Source organism: Mytilus edulis, unplaced genomic scaffold (genome assembly GCF_963676685.1).
Source record: "Mytilus edulis unplaced genomic scaffold, xbMytEdul2.2 SCAFFOLD_1879, whole genome shotgun sequence".
Lineage (NCBI taxonomy): Eukaryota > Metazoa > Mollusca > Bivalvia > Mytilida > Mytilidae > Mytilus > Mytilus edulis.
This window is the reverse complement of record NW_027268982.1, coordinates 1-20,283: the sequence shown is the minus strand read 5'-3', so window position 1 is coordinate 20,283 and position 20,283 is coordinate 1. Positions and strand designations below refer to the sequence as shown.

The following is a 20,283-nucleotide window of genomic DNA, read 5'->3' as shown; positions in this document are numbered from 1 at the left end:
ATTGCTTTTTTTTAAATTTACCCCCCTCTTGTTAAGCTGTTGATTTATTTTGACATATGTTTTGTGTTTTCAGTCCAATGTATTTCAACAGCTATGATGTGACAACAGTACTTGGTGGTAAGGTGTATGATGGGAGTGGTCACATAGACTCTGCAACAGCTACAAAGATGACTTGGTTCATTCAGGGAGATGATGCTGTATGTTAACTAACAGGACTTACTGACCATATTTCCATCATATTATTTTTTCACACATGATCAATGCTTAAATCATTTAAGTAGCAAGAACTCATTTTTACAGCTGAAGTAAATTTCAAGTGGAATATGTATATAAATTTTATCTCAATACTGTACTGATTACAATATTCATATACACTAAATAATTCAATTCTAAAAAAAATAATGCAATACTATATAACCTTTTTAATGCAACAATGCTTATTGTAACACTTTGACATAAACATGATGAATATTTCAAACAGGTGAAGGATCAAGCAGAAGCCTGGGAGCAACAACTTATTGATTTAGGACAAAAAGAACATTCCGGCATCAGTACTACATATGTGTTTGCTATAAGAAGGTTAGTGTCTAGATAAAGCTAAGTTTACAACCACAGAAAAGTAAAAAGAAAATTTATTGGGGTACATTATTGTTATCATTTTATATTGCCTTGTTTTTATACATTTTTACTCATCCTGAACATGCATGAAATATTTGCCACTGGATGTTAAGCAACCAACATTTTTTTATAATCTCTAGTAATGAGAGCTACCGGTATATTGTAATGGCCTTGATCATTTTGTCCATGTGTTGGGCCACCAAATATTTCAGGTACAATTTTCTCAGGAACTGCTGAATAGAATGACTTCATATTTGATTTATCCAAATCATTCAATGGGATTTGATTAATTTGTCCAGATTTTGGACACACATTGTTATTTCATGACCAAAGTAAAAAATGCAAGGTGTATTGACACTAAATTGTATAACCATCAATCAAAGGTTGCTTAAGATCACTTTTATCACTAACTTATTCATGTCAGAGAAAAGAAATTGTTAAAAAAAAACTTCAATTTGGCAGAAAGAAAAAACAAATTTGGCTAAAAAATGTGGGTAAAAAAAAAAAAAAAAAAAAAAAACCAGTTATTTTAAATGATACACTAATTCAGTGATAAAGTGGTTGGTGCCACTGAAAGAGACAATGGTCATGATGGTGGTTGATGTGCAGAATTTTTTGTATTTTAAAGCTTTAGTGATGAAGTGCCAATTTAGGAGACAATACTTTCATGTTTTTTCTGTCTTTTTCAGTTTCAGTGATGAAGCTGGGGTGCCATTAGAGGAGACATTGCTTTTCTGTCAGCAGGATATGTTATTGTTATTGTGTATATTACCATAATGTTGGGTAAATTCAACTGTCTTGAACAAAGGGTAAGAAAAAAATATTAATTTATATCAGTATTCAAGTAATCTTATTTTTGTAAAAACTTTAAAGCATTAATTGGGAAGGACATTTAAATTCATGTATAAAAGTGCTATGTCAATAACTACTTATAAGTGAAACCTGTCTAAACTTCAAACTTATTTGGATGTCCATCACAGTTTGTCAAAATTTCAGATACTTTCATCATGAAATGTTATTTTAATTTTGAGCATACATCTTATTGCAGATTTTTCATGTTCTTTACAGAGAAAAAGACAGCAATTCTTATTTCTTACTGAGAATATTTTGCAAAATAAATCATTTATATGTTAAACAATGTCAGAGGTATATTTTACATAGATATAAACATACAGCATAACTAAGTTAATAGTTCTTTGAATCTAGTCAGTTTTGATTTTATATTTTATGAAGAGCTATTTAAAAATATGTTCTGTGTTAAAATAATCCTGCTACTTCTGTCATAGAATATGATGACATGATATGTAGCTCTCTTCTTTAGGGACACCAGGTAATCTTTTGAATATTGTATTACGTTTATTATGTTTACAGTTTGGTCTTGCTATAGCTGGTGTGGTTGTTGTTGGTATGTCTATTGGAATCTGTTTTAGTCTGGCCTCATTATGTGGATTTGAGTATGGACCATTACATTCAGTTTTACCATTCCTTTTATTAGGTAAGTTTAGCTATAGACTGCCTTATGTTTTGTCTTCAACGTGCAGTTCTAAAACCAGATGTGCTTAATATATATGTATTTTTATCTATAGTGTATATTAAACAAAAAATCCTTACTTTTATGACAATATTTTATACTTCAATTCAAAGGTATTGAAAAAAATTGTTCCATTTACACAGAAGACAACTTTAACAAAATCCACAACCTAAAACAGGCACATGAAAAAAAATCTGTAAATCAATGAAAAGCTGGAAAATGCTGTAATAGTTTAAACACATCCAAGATTATGATACCATAATGAATAAGTACAAGAAAATTATTTCTCAATTGCATTAATTATATAACCAGTTTATAATTTCAACAAATAATTCACATTTATCTTTTTTCATTGTTAGGTATTGGTGTTGATGACATGTTTGTGATAGTTGGAGCATTGAAAAATCTATCTGATGAACAACAAAAGTTACCCCTGAATGAGAGAATTGGTAAAGCTCTTAGACATTCTGGTGCTTCTATAACAGTAACATCACTGACTGATATCATGGCTTTCTTCATTGGAGCTACTACAGTAAGTGTTACAAGTAAAGGAGTAGGAAAGTCTAGATTTGGTCCTGAAAACTTGTGTTATCAGTATTTCATATATAAAAACCAACATTTACAATCTATATTTATTCGTATTTAGACAAACAAGACATGATTTTGTTTACAGTGTTGACAACTTCAAAGATAGAACATGCGTTTTTGAATTGTTTTACATTGTCATATCGGGGCCTTTTATAGCTGACTATGCGGTATGGGCTTTGCTCATTGTTGAAGGCCGTACCGTGACCTATAATTGTTAATGTCTGTGTCATTTTGGTCTCTTGTGGATAGTTCGTCTCATTGACAATCATACCACATCTTCTTTTTTATGTTTAGCATTTTTTCCTTTTTAATGCTTTAGAAGGTCTATTTCATTCTGTATAAAAAAATAAGCAACAACCTTACAAATAAAATGAATGTCATAATAAAATTGTATATGGATAAGACACGTCTGAACAAAGAAGTATGGTGAACAATGCATGAAGGTAATTTCTTTTGAAGCTTTAAAACAATAATTCAGGAAAAAAATGACTCCATTGTTGTAATGGGTCATAACTGACATCATGGCTTTGTAAACAAAACTGTTACAACAATGTCCTTGATAGTACATTACAATAACTCAATGACAAAATACAATCTGACCAGAGGTTGGAGAAAAATATTTGTCCTGATTACTATATTACATCTACATATTAAAAGGTATAACAAAAATACCAGACTTCATGTAAATTTCAAAAGGTGGAAATTCATAAAAACTGATCAAATAAAACTTCAGACTTTATCAACCTACGGAATGAATGGAAAACAACTGTCATGTTCCTGACTTGGTACAGGCACCTTTCATCTTTGGAGGTGCTACAATAAGTCTAAAAAGTAAATTTAGTGTTGAACATTATGAAGCATCACTTTCAACTTTTTGCAGAAAGAGGCCACATGACAAATGCAAATTACTTTTTTGAAGTGTAAATTTATTCAAGATTAATTGTCATTGGTTTATGTTAGTTTTGTAATTATAATTATCTATTTCAGTTATTACCTGCCCTGAGGTCTTTTTGTATCTTTGCTGCATTTGGAATAATAGCACTCTATGGTTTGTCAACAACATTCTTTGTATCTGCCATGGCAGTGGATGTTAAAAGGGCTGCAGCTAGATTGAATGCTTGTTGTTGTTTTTACAAACACAAACCAGAATATAAACCCAACAACTGTAGCCAGAAGGAATACCTGCCAGCATTTATACTTAAGTTTTATGCTCCAAATCTCCTGAAGTTTCCAGTGAAGGTATGGCATTTAAATAAAAACTATATCAAACTACTTTTATGCCCCAATTATTGGCATTATGTTTTCTGGTCTGTGCGTCAGTTCTTCTGTTCATTCGTCCATTAGTTTGTAATTCTTTGTTCAGTAAGCTGTTCCTATTGCCATACTAGTGGATTCATTTTATGTTTGATCTTCTTCAACTTTAGATGAAGGTTGCCTCTGATTTAGATTTGGATCAAACAGAAAAATTAGAAATAAGGGACAGTCTTGTAGGGACTTGTTAAATTATCCGATATAACTTCTTGTAGCTTTAATTAAGCATTCATTTTCCATCGGATCAACTTCAAATTTGTATTCCTGGTAATCATAAACCTCAGATGAGTCTGTTCATCAAAAAATCTTTTCATTTGGGAAAAAATTCCCATATAATTTATGCATGGTGTTTGAGTATGTGAGCTTTCTTCTTTATATTCAGTTAAAGGTCATTAAAAATTATTTAAAAACTATTACTGTGAAAGTAAAAGTACTTTTATTCGTGGGTAACCAATTTTCGTCGTTTTCAAGGATGACTTCATCCACGAATTGAAGTGTGCAATGAAATAAATCAACGGTCAAGACACAGAAAGATCCCCATGTAGGTTTGACTACTGGTATCATCTAGATAATATATTGAATATTGCCAAATCTGAGAATACTATAAAAGTAGTCTCAGGGCAAACACACTATGCTGCAGGCAGGATTATACCAATTTAATCTTTAAAACTTAAACTGTACAACTTTTGATATTTTAATTCTCATATATGATAAATTGTTCATTTCATATCCTCATAATTCTCGTACATATGGGAAATAATAATTTCATGCTGGACTTCCTCATGTAACATTTCAAGATAAGATGCGTTTATAGCATATGTTCATTTTCCTTAGGTTACATGTTTATGGCCTAATTAACACCTTTGATAGTTTTTAATCTGTTGATCACTCCAGTTAATTAGTGTGATCACTACGATGTACACTTTACACAGGTCAATGTTTACTTTGCAATTTCCTTCAATCCAGACAATTTGTAACCTTCGTTTTAATGGTTTTAAATTTTTTTTTAAGAAAACTAAAATCCACGAATTAAAAAACTCACAAACATGTAAATGTTGCTCAAACTACGAAAAATTGATACCCACGAATCAAAGTACTTTACAGTATTGAATTAATCTGTTGACATGGTAAAGTTTTTCATATACATTTTGTAAATCCCTACAGCATGAACAGAGATGTAGAGTAAAAGAAGAAACAATGACACCTTCCATTAAAATCTCCTTTTCAGATAGTAGTCCCTGGTACTTACTGCTGGATTGTTTGGTTTGACTATTTGGGGAACTGTTAATTTAGAACAGAAATTTGAAGAGAAATGGTTCCTTCCATCTGATTCTTATGCCTATGATTACCTTACAGCATCAGACAAATACTTCAGTTCAGGACAAGAACAGGCTGGAGTTTATTGTAGTAAGTGTGTTTGAGCTAGTTGTCCATCTCAATGATATATGGCAGGGACTAGACTTGCCTCGAAAAAATTGTTGTCATAAAACAACCTTTAATAAAGTTTTTGCCAGGATCTGAAAATTTGCACCAAGTTTCCATGTATCCCTTCTCTACACACATTTATCACCTTTCTGTGCGTCTCTCTGTCAGTCCTGCAAATCTGTTTTCCACACTTTTTTCTTCATGCTTAAAGATATTGATTTGATATTGGTATATTGTTCTATCATGACAAATTACAGATAAAATTTGAATTTTATTCCAGTCTGATTATATCGTGCATAGAAATGGTCCTTGGACTTATAAAACTCAAATAATCTGTTTTCTGCACTTTTCTTTGTCATGCTTTAAGATATCAAAATTAATTTATGCAAGAAAACATAACATTAATTGTAAAATTGTTAAAGTTGTTTTATAGCCCATACTAGTTGTCCATGACGACAACTGGTTGCTAATATACACTATATGACTAAAAATGCTTCAATAATGTTTTCCTTGTTATAAGCAAAGTCAGTTTAAGGTAGATAGGGTGTCTTCCTCCATCTTGGATTTTGAAATACTAGAAAACAAGGTCTAGATCTTTGATGAAATGTGCAAATTTTTATAGTAGTAGGTAATTCATGTGTAAGAATTTTCATTATGATATAGAAAATGCCATGTTTGATCATATTTATGATTGTATTTTACAAAAATAAGAATTCTTTTGTTTGATTCATTTTTTTCCAACTTTCTCAAATAAGGGGAGGCAACTCAAATGCAAGGGCAGATAATTCAGATAGTGTTACTTTTACAATAGAATGTGCTAGGAATTTACCCATTTTTCGTCGTATATTGCTATCACGTTGGCGTCGTCGTCGTCGTCGTCCGAATACTTTTAGTTTTCACACTCTAACTTTAGTAAAAGTGAATAGAAATCTATGAAATTTTAACACAAGGTTAATGACCATAAAAGGAAGGTTGGGATTGATTTTGGGAGTTTTGGTCCCAACATTTTAGGAATTAGGGGCCAAAAAGGGCCCAAATAAGCATTTTCTTGGTTTTCGCACTATAACTTTAGTTTAAGTTAATAGAAATCTATGAAATTTTAACACAAGGTTTATGACCACAAAAGAAAGGTTGGGATTGATTTTGGGTGTTTTGGTTCCAACAGTTTAGGAATAAGGGGCCAAAAAAGGGCCCAAATAAGCATTATTCTTGGTTTTCGCACAATAACTTTCGTATAAGTAAATAGAAATCAATGAAAATAAACACAAGGTTTATGACCACAAAAGGAAGGTTGGGATTGATTTTGGGAGTTGAGGTCCCAACAGTTTAGGAATTAGGGGCCAAAAAGGGGCCCAAATAAGCATTACTCTTGGTTTTCACACCATAACTTTAGTATAAGTAAATAGAAATCTATGAAGTTTTAAACACAAGGTTTGTGACCATAAAAGGAAGGTTGGGTTTGATTTTTGGAGTTTTGGTCCCAACTGTTTAGGAATAAGGGGCCCAAAGGGTCCAAAATTGTACTTAGATTTTTTATTATTGGTCCAAAGGGTCCAAAATTAAACTTAGTTTGATTTTAACAAAAATTGAATCCTTGGGGTTCTTTGATATGCTGAATCTAAAAATGTACTTAGATTTTTGATTATTGGCCCAGTTTTCAAGTTGGTCCAAATCGGGGTCCAAAATTAAACTTTGTTTGATTTCATCAAAAATTGAATAATTGGGGTTCTTTGATATGCCAAATCTTACTGTGTATGTAGATTCTTAATTTTTGGTCCGGTTTTCAAATTGGTCTACATTAAAGTCCAAAGGGTCCAAAATTAAACTAAGTTTGATTTTAACAAAAATTGAATTCTTGGGCTTTTTTGATATGCTGAATCTAAACATGTACTTAGATTTTTGATTATGGGCCCAGTTTTCAAGTTGGATCAAATAAGGATCCAAAATTATTATATTAAGTATTGTGCAATAGCAAGAAATTTTCAATTGCACAGTATTCAGCAATACCAAGAAATCTTCAATTGCACAGTATTGTGCAATAACAAGAAATTTTCAATTGCACAGTATTGCGCAATAGCAAGAAATCTTCAATTGCACAGTATTGTGCAATAGCAAATATTTTCAATTGCACAGTATTGCGCAATAGCAAGAAATATCTAATTGCACAATATTGTGCAATAGCAAGAAATTTTCAATTGGAGAAAAAATGGGGGGGGGGGGGGGGGGGGGGTGGGAGGGGTAAATTTTTCTCATTTCAGATTTCATAAATAAAAAGAAAATTTCTTCAAGCATTTTTTTGAGAGGATTAATATTCAACAGCAAAGTGAATTGCTCAAAGGCAAAAAAAATATTTTAAGTTCATTAGACCACATTCATTCTGTGTCAGAAACCTATGCTGTGTCCATACTTGACCAAACCATTCAGGGTTAAACCTCTGCGGTCGTATAAAGCTGCGCCCTGCGGAGCATCTGGTTACATGAAGCATGAAAACGAGTCCGGTGACCCCATTTTTTCTTTGTCTTATCTGAAAGCATAATATTGGAGCTATCTTTTCATATTTTATCTCAAAATACTATGGTGTGGTTTGCGTTTTATGGCGGAAAAATGGGTTTTCCATGCATAATCTATACAAAATCTTGACAATTTTGCACAACCTGTAGTGTGAAAATAAGTCCGGTGACCCATTCTTTTTAATAATGTTTTTAAACAAGCAGGATATGAACTACATTTTGGCAAATTATTAAAAGATTCTATGGATTATAATTCAGACACCCCAATCTACCTTAATGAAGAGAATTTACAGGAAATTTCCATAAATGGATAGAATATGCATAGTGTTAGCTTGTAATGACACAGTTTAGAAAATTTTATTTTACTATAAATATACAAATTGTAAATAAATTATTTTTATTTCAGAAAATATTGATTATTTCGGCAAGAAAACAGAAATGGAATCTTTATATACACAGTTGACAGCCAGTAATTATGTTGTTAATGGAACTGTGGATAGCTGGTTCAAATCCTATACAGACTGGTTGTCAACCACATCGGATGCATCTGTTATAGCTCAGATTGATGGTAATTAACATGAAAAAAAAATAGGAAGCAGTTCAATACGAAAATGAACAAGACATAAGAAAGAATTTCGCATGTTAATTCAAAAATTATGCATGTTTAGTCAAGTTTAAAATCTGGTATGCAGATGGCAAAAAATGACATGAATATATTTTTGACTCAGTAGAGACAAATGTTAAAACAAGCTTGAATGCTTCAGAATTAAATATTTACAATGAATCAAATGTCAAATTGAAGTAGAGCTAGAACTATTGTAGAATAAAATAATACAAATATTTCTGGACTTCATCATGTTGATGTTCCTTGACTGAAAAATGCTTAATATGAATGAAATTAGATATGTAGTAGAACTTAATACTTTGATGAAAATATATACATTTAGGTACTAGAAAATAAAAATAATTGCATGTACTATGAGTATTCTTGAGAGCAATTTCTCAATATCATATTTTATTTTTTGCAGCAACCACAAAATATCCTTTAGACTCAACTAAATTTTATGATTTATTGTACCAGTTTGTAACCACAGAGTCTGCAGGATTGAGGTTTTCTAGAAATCTGAAGTTTTCAAATACTTCATCAGTCTTGGGACTTACTGTAAGTACAGCTATCTTTTGTAATTAAAACAGTTAACGTGAGGGTACCCAAATTGCACCTATTTTGACAGTTTTTTAACCTACGTTTATTAATGTTCCAGAGAAATGATTTCATTATGTGTTTATTTGTAGATGTATCATTATTTACGATATGGTTTTACCAATTTAATTTTGAATCCATATGGAATCATAGAAAAATTGGTCTGAACTGATCTCCAAACCATCAATGATTCTGTAATGAGGAGTACCCAAATTGCATCCATGCTTAAATTCGCATCATCAAAAATCAAATAACAGAGCTTCTGTTTAATTTCTTCAAATATTTTTAACAATTGGACATTTGTCCATGCTTACTTTTCATTTTTTAAGAAATGGATACTTGTAACATATTGTATTTGCTGATTTTAAAAAGATGATGTTTTGATGGGGTTGCATGGCGACGTTTCCGTACATTTTGCTTTTTCAGTAAACACTTCATCTGTTGATAAATATTGTGAACGTTTTGTGTATATCCAAATATGTTAACCTATGTTGAAAGACGTGCTTAGTATCAAATCATAAAAAGACAAATTGTTCAGTCTCTAGAAAATCTTGTAAGATTTCCGCTGCTACTTTTGCTAAATAGGTGCAATTTGGGTACCGTTTCATTATGTTTCAAATCAAATTTTATGATAGTATAAAATCACAGAATAGCAATTTCTTAACAAATATGTCCATATTAATATTTTGTCTGAATATGTAGCAGTAACAATTGATAGGTTTTGCACATTGCCTTGGATGGAATCGGGTAATTTTACAACAATCAGGCAAACACTTAAGTAGAGTTGAAGTAAATTGTAATAACTAAATGCATGTTAATTTTTCAGGGATCTAAAATATCATTTTACCATCCCAGTGTTAAAGATACAGTGGAAGGATTCAATGTTTTAGATGGAATACAGAGTTTAGTAGCAGGGGTAGCTGGTAGTGACTGTTTTCCTTACAGTCAAATACATCTTACATGGGAAAGTAATAAGGTAAAGAAAATTTCTGAAATCTACTTCAGTTTACTCTCCTGTTTTCTACAGTCATAACCCCTTTTTAGTTAATGTTTATTTGCAAGAAACCTAGTTTATTCTTGTTTTTTAATTAGAACCCTTTGGTCTACCATCCTAAATCCCTACATCTAAATTGCAGATGTGATAACATGATTTTTTTGTACCTTGAGCCAAATATGAGTATGATTTAAGTGCATGAATCCTAAACCTTGCACAGGTCTTTGGTCCTACATGTACATGATAGAATTTGATAACTACAAATATGTGACTACGAAGAAACCTGAAAAATCCTAATGACAGCCTTTAATGAGCATGATGTTGACATCAAAGGTTTTTATTTTACACACAAAGACAACATTTTGCAATTTGACATATGATGAATGGGAGTTTTTAACAAACTTGCCTTGCTATACAGTCTTGCATAAATGAACTGACTGTTATAATTTCTTTTTATCATAAAATTAAACAAGTTGGACACAATCATTTCAATTTACGACAGAAGTTAAATAGTATAAAAGATTGAGTTAGTATTTTGAACATCTGTATGTGTGAATTTGTTATTGTCTTTTTAGGTTATACGACAGGAATTGTACCGTAACATTGCTCTGGCTGCAGTTTGTGTGTTTATCATCTGTCTGGTCCTCATAGCAAACATATGGACTAGTTTGATGGTGTTTTCCTGTGTTGCATTAACTTTTGTAAGTTTATTTCAGAATTTCTACATTATTTTTATCACAGTTATTTCAAACAGTTTATGGTACATGTATCACAATTAAAATCTTCAATCTTTAATGTAACACTAATAAATTGTACAAACATTTTTTTTTTTGATAAAGTGTACCTGCCAGATTTGGCCATTTTGTTCTACTCAGATTGGCCTTTTTAACATATGGAATTAATATACAATTCAAATATAACTTGGTTTATATAAAATATGATTTATTATAAAATAATTTATAGTAGTAAGGATATTCACACAAATATTAGTAACCTAGGATTCACAATATTGTTTATATGACTATCAAATGGTATGCAATTTATCTAAAATATTATGTTTTCTTCAAATAACATGATTTAAAGTTTTTTTTAAAGTTTATTTAGGTTTGTACTGCACAGCATATCAATTGTGTTAGCTGTTAACCAATTAATTATCTGTTTTAGGTTAATGTTGGAGGTTTTATGCATTTCTGGGGTCTGACTATAGATGTTGTCACATGTGTACAGTTGATCCTTGCCATTGGTTTAGCTGTTGATTATTCAGCACATATAGGTCATTGTTTTATGACTTTTCAAGGAGGCAGAAATGGTATGTACATTTAAGACAAATAATGAGCAAAATAAAGATGTTTTATAATTCCACAAATATTAGTTAGATAGGTTTTTGCAAGAATAAAAACTTGCATTTAAAAAATGTTCATACCATTATTTGTATGCCTTCCTGTAATGTGAATGATAAATGTTGTATTTTTGTCTACTGTTACAGAATTGCAATCATAAATGGGCACAAAAAATTCTAGTAATTATCTGAAATTTGGAAATCTTAAACTCAGTCTAGGGTATAACTAAAGTGTAAAATTTAGACAGTAGAAAAAATGATTGCATTTGAACAGAGTTGATTGTTTGATTGACTAACAATACTTTCTATGAATATGTTTAATTATTGCTAGTTACTCTATCAGGTATATTATGTACCGGTAGATGAAGTTTTCATTTTCTAGAAGATTATGGGTGTAACCCTTAAATCATGCTTTCATGAATCTTGAGTTAAATTTCCTTCTGCACTACTTCACTGATAAGGTGATTATCTTAGAACTTTGTGATGTTCACTTTCATATATATATATATATATATATATATATATGTACTTGCAGTTATATACAATAGTCCATCAAATTTCTGTATTTATGCTGTTGTATTATTTTATAGAAAGAGTAAAAGCTACATTAGTAGAAATAGGAGGACCAGTTATCAGTGGTGGTTTCAGTACATTCCTTGCCTTTGTTTTGTTGGCAGTCAGTAAAAGCTATGTTTTTACTACATTCTTTAAGGTAAACTATATTTAGTCTAAAAAGTTACCATCAAGTCTTATAAAAAGAGAGCTATACAACTATGAGACTGCAACTTAATAAGCTTAACACATCTTGAGGCTTGCTTTATATGTTACTAATGGATATATATTAAAAGGGAACATACACTCTTGCTAAAATGTTGTCTGTTGGTTTTTTTTCTTTCTGTATGCCCATGTTGTGTCAACAGTTTTGTCAGTTTGGTCAAAAATTATTACATCAGTTTTATTTTTTTCAGGTGCTATTTTTAGTTGTGATATTTGGTCTGTTCCATGGATTAGTCTATTTACCAGTGTTATTGAGTATGGTTGGGCCTGGTGCCTACTTTTCGGCTGACAGACGATATCAGCATGATAAAAAAGAAAGAGATGAGGAGAATGGGGTAGATAATTATGCAATGGAAAAACAGGTAATCTAAGTAATATTCTTCATCACTAGGGAGTCACTGTCAGTCATCCTATGCATTTTTACATTTCCGTATGACGATTTTTCATCCTTGTTAAGTAGGGGAAGGGTTTATAGCAAAAAATCTTTTTCAGCTGTTAAGACTACTGTATCTTTAATTCAAAACTTAAAATCTGTTCCTTTTTAATTCCTTTAGCTGTGAAGGAACACATCAACAATTGAATTGTTGTTTTAAGAGGATTTGCTATATAAAATAATGTGCTAATATTGATAAAGTTTCTAGTTGGGGGGTTGGAGGGGTCCTGATCCCGTAATCCCAGGCTTAAAAACATGAAATCCTGAGGTCCCAAATTTTAAAAAAAATAAATCCTGACTTCCCGAAAATCTAAAAAAAAAATCCAGATCCTGTAAGGGTCAATCCAGAAATCCAAAGCTTAAAAACACCTGATCCCAATGTCCCGAAAAAGGTCCTGCCCTCCCCTCCCTTCATTATGTTTGTTCAGCAATATTATAATATTTAGCTTTTTTACAAAAAAATGTTTGGGGGAAAAAAAATTTAAATCTGTGGTTTAATTCTGAAAAGAATGCATAATTTGTTTATTTAAATTGCTCACGCACAGGTCACCACATTTCTAGTTCAGAACTTTTTACCATTGATCCCCATTAGCATTATTAAAGTGCTTGTAGAAATCATAACAATAGTCTATTACGGTCATCTTAACAAGCTTAATAGCATTACAAAAGTTTCATGTAATTATCAATCCTAGGCTAGATAGACACAAAAAGACTAAAGGGGAAAGTCTTATTTATAGCCAATTAGTTACTAGTAAAGTGTATTGGTTAGGTTTTTACAAAATACATTTACTATCCTATGATATTGTTTTTATCTACTGAGCCCTTGTTTAAACCCATATTTTGAAAAGTTAAAGTATTGGTACTTGAAGTTAGTAATTAGTTCATCTATACAGGTTTGAATTTGCTCTTTTTAATCTCTTTATTTACTACTGTTCAAGTTGACAAGAAAGTTGATATCTCAAGCTGTAGAATCATCAAAGTTGTTGATTGATTCCCTTTTACTGAAAGTAAAATCAGGTCACTATTATTACCTTCTTTGCATGTTATACTAATGTTGGTTTAAGATGCATTTACAATATAGGATTAAGTAAACTTGGATGAGAGGATTACCTTTATATAAAGGACATGCATGGGTTTAAGGTAGATTTTTTGTGTCAAGCTGGAAAATATCTCTTATACTAGATAATAAGCATTAACAAGTATGTTTTGAGGTAGCTTATTGAGGAAATTATCAGTCATTGATTTACAATGGACTTTTTATTCATCTACTTACTCATGTGGTGAGGGTAAACAAAAACATACATTCTGCCAAATAACATTGAATATATTTCAGACAAAAGTTTATGGTACAATGAATTTGGTATTATAATATGACTATATTTGCTAGGCATTTTATTGCCTTCACCTTGTTTTTCATGCCCAGATGGTCAGAATTAGTTTCCATGTTAATTCTAATTTAGTATACAGTGGCGTAGCTGGGTCATTTTTACGTGTACGCCCGAACCTTGGCGAGGGATATGAGGGGTGCCAACCTCTCAATGTACAGGGGCGGATCCAGACATTTTAAAAGGGGGGTTCCAACTATATGCTCCCATTCAAATGCATTGATCGTCCAAGAAAAAAGGGGGGGTTCAAACCCAAGGCCCCCCCGGATCCGCCAATGATATCAAAGCACCTGTTGGTAGTGGGTTCGAAAGGGACGAAGCCCCCGAAAGCTATCGAGAATGAGATACCATAATGATTCCTGTCAGTAAAAACTCATTGATAACAACTGGAAGCTAGCCTAATGGTCATTGGTTTTAGAGAAAACGCCCAAACCAATATTACTTTTAAATAAGTTTAAAGGGTGCCGTGAGTGAGCATACAATCAACGAAAGCACCTTTTAATGAACATGGAAAAAAAATATTTCTAAGAGGTGCAATATAAAAAAATTCTGGAACACATAGGATTTCTTCCCACAAAAAGTGAATCAATTTATCATTCCTTTAAAGGGATTTAAAAAAAAAATCTAAAATTTTCTTTTGATATTTTTTTCTTGATCTGGAATATTCACGACAATCTATGAAGATTTATAAATTGAGCATGTAAAACAATGTATTGCGTAAAGAAGAGTCCGGCTATCTGTCTATCAGAAAAGAACCGAAAAATGAACGAAAACAAATGCTTTCAAAATTTTAGCTTTAGACATTAGTCATAGAAAAAGCTTCTTCGGCATTTTCATAAATTTCGATAAAGGTTCGACAAGTAGTTAATGTAATTGAGAAATAACAAAATGTAAGCCCAAACTGCGACCCACTTATTAATTGCAGAAAGAAATACATTTTGTCCTTAAAATGCGGGAAAAATTAAAGATGTAATTGCATTATTATATTGCTCTGAATACTCTTTTGACCATAAACAGTTTCTGAACAACTTTCGTAAAATTTCACGGAGAGTCATTCAAAAGACTTTATCCACATTCGGAACCTAAATATTGACGCCGCTTTGTCTCGCTTTTGGGACATAAATCAAAGGCTCGACAAAAATACAAACAGCATATCGAATCTAAGCAGATAGTGAATTGCTTTAAATATAAGAAAAGTACGTAGAATTCATAGTGGATTCAGACTTTTACAAAAGATTCGAACAAATATATTAATTGATCTATTTGAGTAAATTTAGTCCCTTTTTATTCAAAATTACAATCCATTGAAAAAAAGAAGCACAAAGCTGATGTGCTTTTGACCAGTTTTTCTTATTCTATGTCGATTATTTGTTTTATTTTCAAAATTCAAGTGTACGCCCGGGCGTTTTGACGTAAACGTAGCTACGCGCATGGTATACCTAACATTTGATTATTAGTTTTTAATTTTATTTGATAAACAATTTTATCAGTCAGTTAGTAAAAGAGATAGGTCTACTTTGGTCTGTTTTAAAAGAAGAAACCTTTATATTATAAATAGTATAAATCTGTTGATGAATTATGTAATGAAGGATATATATGTATTTAAATTAACTCACATTTGGATGTCATCATCATCAAAACAGATAACGAATGGTTTGAAAAATCGAAAAAATAGAAGTATTGCACTTATAGGACTACATGTACAGTATTTTATAATATAAATAATTTCAGGCCCCTACTATGTAATGATAAGTAAGTATATGAGAGTTGTCAGGATTATATTTGTTTTGCAGTTTATATGTTTTATAAGCATGCTTTCCTGATTTTAGGAATCTACAGCATTATGAGCGTTAACAGCTAGGCAAGTTAGTTATAATTGTGTATGGCTTAATTCTGACAATGTCTTTATTTTTGAAGTTAGTATAAGGGTGAAAGTGGAATGGATTCACAATCTTTCCCTGACACTATTGATTTTGTAGAGGACAAGACTAGATTTATATTTTGTTTTCATCTTTCTGTAGTCACACAGCCTCACAGGAACGTTGATTATTAAAGTGTGCAAGTCATTGTTAGAATTTAATATCAGCTTTTTCATATAACAATACTCATTGCATGCCCTGTTTAAAATGTTGTTTTTAATTGTTTATTTAAGTGTGCAAGTCATTGTTAGAATTTCATATCAGCTTTTTCATATAACAATACTCATTGCATGCCCTGTTTAAAATGTTGTTTTTAATTGTTTATTTAAGTGTGCAAGTCATTGTTAGAATTTCATATTAGCTTGTTCATATAACAATAATATAATCATTGCATGCTCTGTTTAAAATGTTGTTTTGATAGTTATTTTTATTGTCATGATTGTTAGAATTTTTTTGTGAAGATTTTGTTCTGTTTTAAAAAATTAGATTGGCTATTATTCAAGGTATCCAATTTTAGCCCTTTCTAGAAACTATTTTAAACCAACATACTTAAATTTGAAGCCAGTTATCTCCCTTTTATCATGTATGATGTAGTACAGGTTTTCTTGCTGCATTGAAGACCCATTAGTGGCCTTGGCTGTTATCTGCTCTTTGGTCAGGTTTTTGTCTCTTTGACACATGTATTCCCCATTTCATTCTCAATTTCATTGCTTTATTTTCTTAATCAGTCAAACCCGGCTATAATGGGCACTCAGGTGATAAAATGTAAAATTGTACTCATATATTTTCTGTTTTGTATTTGTGAAATAAATACCCAATACATAAAGAGTGTTTTTAAATTGGGCCCTTCATAATCACCATTTCAAAATTAAAAAAAAACAATCAATAATAGTGGTGGTAGATAGTTCTAAAGTATTTCACATGATTTCAATCGTTTGAGGACTTGAAAGTATATTTTTTCAAATGGCAAAATTCATGCCAGAGGTAACAGCAAAAGTGAACATGTTTCAATTGTTTAACTGCATGAACTTTGTAAAAAAAGTATAAGAAAGGGCTCAGGCAAAAGGTAAAAATTCAAAACAGTTTTAATGACCAAAAAAATTGTTTTCAGTTCATTTTGCCACCAAAAATCTTACCACATATGACAGTGCCCTTTAATATCAAGGACAATTATATGGGAAGTAGGTTGGGGGGGGGGGGGGGCATCTTGGACTGCCCATTATAAGCAGTTACCTGTTTTATTGAGTGCCCTTTCAACCAGGTTTGACTGTAAAAGGTGTGACTGTAAAAATATACAATGAAAATATTTTCATATCCAAGTTGGAAAACTGAAATTCTGGAAGCTAAAAAATAAATATATAATATTAATATAATAATAATAATCCTAATATATTTCTACAGTTAACTCAGTATTATATGCTTAAAGGAACTAAATAACTCTGCTTTGTGTAAAGACTATCATTTCACTTATCTGTTTTGCTTACAATTATTGCTTTCAGAGCGAAAAAAATTATGTAAATTGATATTCATTGAAATATCATTCAATTTATTTAATGTTTCAGTATATTGTACTTTTATTACTGTACTGATATTCTTGTTTACAGTGTTAATCTTTGCTTAAAGTAAAGCAACCTTAATAACAAACTTTAGAATTTAAGGAAATTTGAAGGGAAAGTAAACAATAAGAATGATATACCACCTAATGCATGCTTAGGATAGAAATTGATAATACATATTTTATATATTTTTAAAATAATGAATATTTTCCTTTGCATATATATACATGTAGAATAGAACTTTCACAGATAATATATTTAGTAATATTTAACAATTAATAGGGCTAATAGTATTTACTTTTCCTGTATTTCAGTTTCCACCCCCTGATTATGACGTCAATGAAACAAAAGATAAAGTTTATATACCTCCACCTGACTATACACCACCTTTGACAAGAAAATACAGCAACAGAGTATCACCAGAAAAAAGATGAATATCATGGAACTTTGGATATGGACTAAAACAGATTTGACTACTATTAGTCTCAATAGATACATTATCAGCATTGTCACTGCAGAATCTCATTAGATATAGTTGCTGTGACCTATATCCGTGTAGAATCTCATTAGATTTGGTTGCTGTGACCTATATTACTACAGAATCTCAGAAGATATGGTTGCTGTAACCTATATCAGTGTAGAATCTCATTAGATATAGTTGCTGTGACCTATATCAGTGTAGAATCTCATTAGATTTGGTTGCTGTGATCTATATTACTGCAGAATCTCATAAGATTTGGTTGCTGTGACTTATATTACTGTAGAATCTCATAAGATATGGTTGCTGTGACATATATTATTGCAGAATCTCATAAGATATGGTAGCTGTGACCTATATTTCTTTAGAATCTCATTAGATATAGTTTCTGAGACATATATTACTGCAGAATCTTATTAGATATGGTTGCTGTGACCTATATTACTGCAGAATCTCTTTAAATATGATTGCTTTGACCTATATCATTACAGAATCTCATTAGATATTGTTGTCTTGATCAAGAAGAAACAGCTTATTTGAATGTCATTTTATGGTCAGTAAAAATCAAAACATTCCAGGCTTGCCATATATGTTGTGCTATCAAATTACTAATTTTTGCATAATGATAATTTTTTTTGTCGTGGGTTGATGTGAAAAAGAACCTTATGTTTGTACATATCAAAAGGTATTTGTTGTCTTTTGATAGCAAATTATGAGTGCTTAATATTTTGTACGAATTAATACCTCTCTTGAAGTAATTGATAATCATTCTGTTCATGTGATTGCAACATATACCAGTTGTTGGAGCTTATTTATTTGTCATATTTTTATGCATGGGATATCAGAATTAGAATATTTTTTTGTAGTAGAAGTTATTTAATTATTTGTTGTTATGTTTTGTTTTAATTCTTATGTTTTGTTATATGTTGATTTATATATTATTTGTATCCATTGAATGTAAAAAGAGAAAATTATCCTTAAATTAATAATAATTGATGAATCTTTTAAAATTGTTGGAATTAGTAGAGACAGAAAGTTCCAAAATTCTTAAAATTCTAAAATTGAGTGTAAATTAGCGAAGTTAAATAGTTTGAGTGCAATGCTTAGATTTATCATTTGAGACAAAATAAGTATTTTAATTACTCTGCCCTAAAATTTAGAATATGTGGCTGTGTAAATACTCAGATGTTAAGCGTGTATCTAACACAGATTTTTGAATAGTGTATGTCAAATATCTACATTTCAATGTCAACTACACCATTTATAAGTTTGTTTTAATTATATACCATTGAGATTAGATGCATAATATTGTTAACCTTCCTCAATATGCAATCTCTTTTATGACTAAAAAATCAAAATAAATAGAAAAGTATTAAGTATTCATAGAGTTTAATTGCATAATACTATATATTTTTCATTTCTTAATTTTGTTATCAAATAAATTTTCCCAGATACCATTAAAAATCCTTGTTTAGGAAACAACACCTTTCTGATCTAAAACTATTGCAGTATGAGATTAAAGATCTTAGTGATTTCAAGGATAACAAATATTGGAATTTATTAACAAAGAGTTGCTTAAAATCTTGAAAGGTGAAATTTTGACATAAACATCATATTTCAAGGGAAAGAATAACACTATGGGAAGATGATAAAACATATTGCTAGAATATTGTAAATATTCAGGAAATAAACTTTTTTTATGACTATAGAATATGATATATGTACAAGGAAAGAGGATTTCTGTTGTATGTCAGAAGAATGTTTTAATTACAAATTTACAATACCTGGAATTTAAAAGCTTTACTTGAACCATGCTTATTCATTTTTTCCATTACTGGATTATTAAAATCTAGTATGACAATCCTGTAGTTTAAAGATATGAAGATTTGTTGATGTTGTGATATTTCCATTTGAAATAGGACATGTTTGTATCAGTTTTACGGTGTTTTCATATTGGGTATACAATAGGACTACCTGCCATAATCGAATCTCTTGAGATTTATATATCTGTGATATATGTTATACATATGTGTTTTTGTTCAATATTTTCTTTGCATTATGACTTGTTTTTAGTAATTTGGACCTTGTGTGCCTTATCTAACACTTTTTCTTTACTCATCAATAATTTCATCACCTCGTTCTGATTATTACAAATTAATGGCTTTTTTGTATTTTCCTATTTTTGTAGTTGAGTAAAGCATTATGGTGACTTGAATAA

The 20,283-nt window shown here is 30.7% G+C and overlaps 1 pseudogene; it reads left to right on the top strand.

Annotated features, from left to right (window-relative positions):
• Positions 1-73: 73 nt before the first annotated feature.
• On the top strand, positions 74-20,262 carry LOC139509282 (patched domain-containing protein 3-like; annotated as a pseudogene).
• Positions 20,263-20,283: the final 21 nt, after the last annotated feature.